Source organism: Montipora foliosa, chromosome 3 (assembly GCF_036669935.1).
Source record: "Montipora foliosa isolate CH-2021 chromosome 3, ASM3666993v2, whole genome shotgun sequence".
NCBI lineage: Eukaryota > Metazoa > Cnidaria > Anthozoa > Scleractinia > Acroporidae > Montipora > Montipora foliosa.
In genome coordinates this window covers 57,876,135-57,883,634 of record NC_090871.1, presented here as the reverse complement: position 1 = coordinate 57,883,634, position 7,500 = coordinate 57,876,135, and the positions used below count along the sequence as shown (strand labels likewise).

Genomic DNA, 7,500 nt, shown 5'->3' with positions numbered 1-7,500 from the left:
CATTACATCAAGGACTGCTTTGGAATGTGCACTACGTTGCGACTATGGTGGTAAAAAAAGAGATAAATTTTCAAAGCGCGGTTATAAGATCTTAAAGATCTTCTTGTTTTCGTTTTGTCGGAGATCTGAACCAAACTTCCACTCGGCAACATAGTCAGTGGGACTTCCAGTCAGGCAACTTATGATTTTTATTCGCCAAAAAGCTGCAAAAACGTTAATGTGCTTTAAAAAATTTTATGAATAATCCGTTCTTCATGAAGAACAAAATATTCTTTTTGTGTGCGTTTTTGAAACATGTAATCGTGACTTTTAAGAAAGAAAGCTAAGACTACCACGTCATCGGAGATTTGACAACGGCTACGACTGATGGTGCAATCGGAGATTTGACGGTGCCATAAGGTTGTGTGCAGCCGGAACACCCTAAGCGAGACCAAAATCCAAAATTTACACCCCTAAGCGAGCCGACGAGCAACCCCGTCTGTTTCATATGGGAGTCTCCCCCCCTCCCCCCCCGGGCTCGGCTCTTAGTGATATTGCAATAAGTTCGTGTGCATTCGTTGTTGTCAGTTGTTGTGCTACAGATTCATCAGGTGACTTTGTGTCTATAGTCATCAGTGAATCAACAAGGATTGCTTTGGTATGTGTACTACGTTGTGACTAAGTAACAGATAAAATTTAGTTTTGCTGCTGAGCAGACCCAAACTTCTACTCGGTCATATAGTCAGTGGCACTTCGAATTAAGCAACTTATCATGTTTATTCGCCAAAAGCTGTTAAAACGTTAATGTACTTAAAATTTTATGAATATTCCACTCTTAATTTAGTTGCAAAATATATTTTTGTGTTATTGAAGCGCTTAATTCGAAGCGAGTATTGAATACATAAAAGGTCATTATGTCATCCATGGAATATGTCGACGTTTCAACTTTCAAGATAGCCGTGGATAACATAATTCTTGAATTATGTGACGCGTGTGACTACTTTGCGACTATATTGGTAAGAAAACAGATAAATTTTCAAAGCGCGGTTTTAAGATCTGAAAGATTTTCTTGTTGAGTTATAGGTCCATAAAGTTGTCACGTGATTAGAATTGACAACCTTGACTTCCGCTTGTCTCGGAAATAGGTTTCAAGATGCGGGATTGATCCTAGACAGACTGCTACTACTACTACTACTTCTACTACTACTACTACTACTACTACTACTACTACTACTACTACTACTACTACTACTACTACTACTACTACTACTACTACTACTGCTGCTGCTGCTGCTGCTGCTGCTGCTGCTGCTGCTACTACTACTACTATTACTACTACTACTACTACTACTGCTACTGCTGCTGCTGCTGCTGCTGCTGCTACTACTACTAATACTACCTCTACCACCACCACCCCTAACACCACCACCACTACTGAACTACTTTTTAATTTGAAGTTACTGGTTTTCCATAAAATAAACACCCTATAGCTATTTTAACTCTGTTCTACTCCAATATTGCGGTACATATCTTAGTTATTTGTTCCTTATCATTGAAAGTTTGTATCCCATAAACCCCTATCAGTGGGACTTTTAAATGTTAAAGTTTTATGTTAGTGACATATATATGCTTTTACTGCAAGTTCGCATCAGCCTTTGGCTGCCATTATCACTTAGCAAAGCTGCGTCAACAAATAATGTGTATGTATGTATTTTACGCAACTTTATTGCAAGCGATCGAATATTGCGAATGACGATGCCAAAAGTAAAGAACAGAAAGCATAAACTAATAGGCGGCGAGTAGTGTTTTAATGTTATTCCTTTCCTCTTATGTTACAGTTCTTACAAGCTAACAAAGTTGGGATCTACATTTGTATAGCATTTTCGTTGCATTGAGACTTCAGAGGCCCGCGCGCCGAAGTACTAAACACTAACAATTATCATTGGAATTATCGCTCTGCTGTTGAGCGCCATGACCAGGCATCCCTTGCAAAAAATATCACTAATAACAAGATTTAATAAATAACTTACCTCAGACTATCACTGATGTGTTTATTACGAGGAGAAGAACCAAGCAAATTTCACATGGTATTCACATGCGTTGCAGGTGTAAACGTGCAGGTGCTGTAGAAAGGAAATTCCTTCTCATATTTCGAAAATGTGAACGATATGTCATGAAATAAAAATAAACTTGTTTGCAGCCCTTAATTGCAACAAACCTATGTCAGATTCTGGCAAATCTTGCCAGTAAATGAATTCAGTAGAGCCTGGCGTAGACTTTCATATACAGGACTAAAATTGTGGAGGACGAAAGAACCATTGTTATTCCTATTAGGCCTTGCCAATGTCGCTTTGTGGACATGGTGGACATTAATTATTTCGGATCTAGTATTTGCAAGACCAGCCTAGATCTGCCAAGACACATGCACACCCGCAATAAAACATCAATCACCGCTAACCAAACATTGAGTTTAGAAAATATGAAGCTAAAGTTAGGAAGTTCATCGGCAACTTGAGCAATTCCAATCAACCCTGAGAAAAATCCTTTCGAACACACGACCACGCCATTGCGCCGGCAGCACTTGCTCTGCCTGCTGAGCTACTAGCAATCGCACGATCATTTGTTTGAATCCTGTTCAAGTCTGGATTCTTTTCAGGCTTGCTTGCACTTAGTTAACTGCGATGATCTTCGTACCTTTCATTTCTTATAATTAAACATTGTCCTAAAATATCTTGTGAAGTGTTCTCAATCTCAATAATAATTCATAAGTTATAAGCCAAGTGCATCGCGGACGAAAGGAAAGGAACTTTATTTAAGTGTCCAGTAGATTTAGCGTTGGAGCACTAATTGGGGACACTGTAAAGTGAAACTAGCAATTAACACAACAAGTCAAATGTTGGTTTTTGAGGAGAGGGGAAACCGGAGTACGCGGAGAAAACCTCTCGGTGCAGAGTAGAGAACCAACAAACTCAACCCACATATGACGCCAAGTTGAGGAATCGAACCTGGGCCACATTGGTGGGAGGCGAGTGCTCTCACCACTGCGCCATCTCTTGGTTTGAAACCCAATGAAACACTTCTTGTTAATTCACTTGTTAATGTGGTTTGAAATCAATAATTTCACACACACGTGTTTTGAATCAATTAACGGCAACGAGTGCTTGCCCGCAGCTCTCACATGTTTCCGAGCAACCATGACGTGTACAACTTGAATATTTGACTTGAAAAAAGTGATTGAAATTCTAATTTCTTTTGTTGGAAGAGCTACTTCAAAAACTCGTGCGTCTTGCTTCACTGGATTTCCAAACGCACGAAAACGTTTAAATCACTCGGCCTACGGCCTGGTAGTTTCAAATGCTTTCTTGCGTTTGGAAATGATGCATTCGCACTCGTTTTTGAAATAACAGTTTAAAAATGAATGGTTCATTTTAGCGTGCTCACGTTGTCGAAACCTAGAATTTGGTGACTTCACGTTCTTAGGGAGTTTAAGATCTACGACGGCGACGGTCGACGAAAACGTCACCTCAGAATATAACTTGGCTACATCATAAGTCTTTCGCGATTATTCAGTCTCGTTCACCTCCTACAATATGGGCGAAGTATCCTAAAAATGAATTGGTACGAGCGGTTTCAGAGTGAAAATCGAGAATTCAAGGTTCTCTTTTGCATGATTACGTTGTCGTCAAAACCTCAAATTTGGTGATTTCACGAAGTCTTTTTTTCTAGTATGTAGAGGACCTCTAAGATACTTGCTAAATTCCTTGCTGCATGTGCAGCACGATTATTTATGCTCTATTAACCAATGATGTCATTGTTTTGTGGCGTTGTCCTAGCCGTAGCCGTAGCCGTTGTCGTTTCTTAAACTCCCTATTAGGGACCTTCAGATTCTACGACGAGGACGAGAACGAGTACGAAATTTGACTCCACGTTTTTAGCGAAAATACTAAGGAAATTTATAACCCGTACGCTTATTCTTACTCTTTGTTAGCAGTATAGGTTGCTCAGTTATTCTTATTGCTGGTAACTGAGACTTTTTGCTCATCAAAAAATGCCAAACTGCTACCGTGTTGTTGACTTGTTTTGATTCGACGACATTTTTGCAAAACCTCAATCCCTTGTTTGTGGCGTCGTCGTTGCTTGTAATCCCCATTGTAACATAAAAGAAGCACTGCAATTACTGTGACCCAAGACGGCCTACTCTTTCCCCGTTTGAAGCAAACGGTCCTCCTCATATATGGTATATATATATATATATATATATCTAGAAACGTGAAAACCTTATCTTTAAGTCGAAGAGCGCTCTACAATCGTGGAGCTTTATAATTAATTGTATAGGAAAGGTAAATTAAAACATTAAAACACTACAGAACTGTTTCGAAAGGGCCTGATAATACTCTCTCGTCAGGTGCGTGAAACACTGACTGACTATATAACGTTCCTTTTATAAGTTGATGGTTCAAGCATTCCTTATCAAATATTTGGTTGCGTGCCGGCACGCACTCGCCAGTTCGTTCCTTTTGTTCAGGGTGCCCGCTCCCGGTTTACATCTGATGAAAAATTTTTCTGTTATGCAAAGATTACAAAAGGAACGCAACGGAGTTGAGTAAACACATCTGGTCCCTAAAGGACAACAAAACGGAATTTGCTATAACCTGGAAAGTAATGGCTCGCGCGAGGCCTTATTCAAACGTAACAAAGAGATGTAATCTTTGCATAACAGAAAAATTTTTCATCATATGTAAACCGGGAGCGGGTACCCTGAACAAAAGGAACGAACTGGCGAGTGCGTGCCGGCACGCAACCAAATATTTGATAAGGCATGCTTGAACCATCAACTTATAAAAGGAACGTTAGTCAGTCAGTGTTTCGTGCACCTGACGAGAGAGGACCATCAGGCCCTTTGGAAACAGTTCTGATTATATATATATATATATATATATATATATATATATACCCATGGCAACGGTACAGCAATGCTTAAGGACGGTGCCTACTATTGTAATTGCGCATACGTTCTGCGCATCTCGAGATACTCGGATTTCCTATCTATCGGCGGTGCTTATTAATACAGGGATATTTTTGCGTGGTTCAAAACTATGCGGAGAGAGAAGAACTTAGCAAATGCTCTTGGTATCTAAATAGAAAATTTAGGGGTAACCATGCATTTTTTGGAGATAATTAAGCTTCAGTTTGGAATAGGACGCCATACATTGCTTTGTATTTTCAAGCTTTTTACAAATATTGTTGTTTGATTATCTTTGCAAAATACGTGGTTACCCCCACTTTTCTTTTTGGATTTCAATAACACTTATTAAGATCAGCTTTTCCCGCGTAGTCAGTAAACCGCACAAAAATACCCTTGAATTAGTAGGCAACGTCCTTAAAGACCCTCTAATTTGGTGACATATAAAAACCGAAAGTGATGAACTCTTGTAAAAATATATCTCCTGTTCACGACAACTAAGAAAATTTACGCAAACGTTTGGGTGGTCACTTGAATCTTTTTCGTTTGACCTGAGGTTTTTTTCCCAGTCATAAGTTATTTACGACCTTCCGCATGGCAATTGTTCAGTAGGAAATTTGAATATCAAAGGAGAGTGAAACATGTTTGTTTAGAGAGTCACAGTCTGGTGCTCCTGAAAAGCTTTTATTAATAAATTTTTACAAACAGTTACTCCCTTGAATAAAACCCCGAAAGAACTCTTGCTAACTGGCTTCGTTTCTTCAAACCAAGGTGCTTTATACTTTTTCATGACTTAATCTTTTTGAACACGAGTTGATTGTAATCAATCCACAAGAGAACGGTTTGGTTTTATTTATACAAGGAGTTGATGAAAGACGAATTCAGTACTACAGTAAAAGGGCTGAATGGCTGACGTTTTCAGGGTCAGTCCTTCGTCGGAGCGAATTGCCCTTCGTCCGAGCCCTTCGTCAGAGTGATCATGAAGTGGTAACGCTCACAACGCTATCGTTTCAGGGTGGATATTCGGGGAGCAGGGCTGGCGTAATGGTGAGAACAGTCGCCTTCCGCCATTGTGGCCCGGGATCGATTCCCGGATGCGACGCCATATGTGGGTTGAGTTTGTTAGTTCTCTACTCTGCTCCGAGCGGTTTTTCCCTGGGTATTCCGGTTTTCCCCTCTCCTCGAAAATTTTCATTGGTTCTGATTTCAGTTAATTTGTAGTCTACATAATTAGTAGGGCACTCTAGCTAGGCTAAATAACCTTGAGACTTAAATAAAGTGATTATTATTATTATTATTATTACTATTATTACCTTTATCAATTCCTTTGAAAACCAAATGTTCTTCTGTCATCGACCCAGTACCACAGCTTCTTAAGAAATCAACCCCTTTATTCTGCAAGAGAACCACAGAGTAAGGTACTTCCAAAATCTCTTTCGTGTTTTCCCGCGTATGTTACGATTTTTACGCAGTAGTGCTTACCGAACGACCAACTCTTTATTGTTTGTTTCTGAAATTACACGTCGTCAATGCTAACCCCAAATCACGTGACTGACTGAAGGCGCCCGCAAACGAGGAAACAATGTTGCTGAAGCAAACTTACTTCCTCATCAAACGTTTCCTCGTCTGCGCGCCGAGGGCACATTTCGGAAAATAACCACGCAACCTGCTTTCAAAAATACCTGACTTCAAGGACGGGGCTAATTCGAAGGTATTTTCGCGTGGTTTACGAATATGTGGGAAAAGCAGATCTTAACAAGTGTTATTGAAAATTGGGGGTAACCACGCATTTTTCAAAGATATGCATGGTGTTCTTTTCCAAATTGAAGCTTAATTATCTCTGAAAAATGAGTGGTTACCCTTAATTTTCTTTTGGATACGAAGAGCACTTGCTAAGTTCTGCTCTCTCCGCAGAGTTCAAACCGCACAAAAATATCCCTTTATTAGTAAGCACCACCCACAGAAAACCGGACTATTTCGAGATGCGCAGAACGTATGCGCAATAATAATGGTAGGCACCGTCCTTAACAGTAGCTGGTTACATGGAAGGCGAAAGATTTGTATGGAAAATCAACTTTTTTGTCTGGAAAATGCCTAAATGCTACAATTTTGATCAGAATTAGGATTTATAAAATTGCAATCGAAGCAGTTGAACTCCCGGAAGCCGCCATATTTGCTGGGCTCTTGTCAGAACTTCTGCTCAATCTCGTCATGATTTTTCAGACTAATAGCACACTAGTTGGAATAAATAAAAGTGGTTGTTTGAACTGCGCGATTTTCACATTTTCAAGAAGTTTGGTTGAAGGCATGGGTGCGGGCCTTTAAAAAACAAGAACAGCGAAGGATAAGCTGATATACACGGATTTTCGAGCCTCTCTGGAAAGTATTTCTTCTACGCATAGGAAATTACATGAACTTCCCCCTGCATTTCGTGATTTATGGATACGAGTGATGTTTTGAAAGTTCCCAAAATTCGAAATTTAGAGTATTACGGAGCCTCGTTGGAGAATTATAAGGCGAAATGTATAGAGAGCAAATCGCTCGATGAAGCAAAACGA

General features: G+C 39.8%; 1 protein-coding gene and 1 long non-coding RNA gene across 8 annotated transcripts in view; one reads left to right on the top strand and one right to left on the bottom strand.

Annotated features, from left to right (window-relative positions):
• Positions 1–7,500, bottom strand: part of LOC137997781 (uncharacterized) — a 155,978-nt gene that overhangs the window by 108,479 nt on the left and 39,999 nt on the right. For 4 of the 6 annotated variants that reach the window (XM_068844022.1, XM_068844021.1, XM_068844024.1 and 1 more), the window contains exons 3-4: positions 6,256–6,337; positions 2,010–2,102 (exon numbers count right to left, since the gene is read on the bottom strand). The gene's annotated coding sequence lies outside the window, so the exon portion shown is untranslated. Of the gene's footprint in view, positions 1–2,009; positions 2,657–6,255; positions 6,338–7,500 lie in introns of those variants that run through there. The other 2 variants (XM_068844026.1, XM_068844025.1) reach the window with 2 other exon arrangements.
• LOC137997784 (uncharacterized) overlaps positions 1–7,500 on the top strand; it is a 28,585-nt gene that overhangs the window by 16,126 nt on the left and 4,959 nt on the right. The window contains exon 3 of one of the 2 annotated variants that reach the window (XR_011122584.1): positions 1,818–1,992. The exons of the other annotated variant lie outside the window; for it this stretch is intronic. This is a non-coding gene — a long non-coding RNA (uncharacterized lncRNA). Of the gene's footprint in view, positions 1–1,817; positions 1,993–7,500 lie in introns of those variants that run through there. 2 annotated transcript variants of the gene reach the window in all.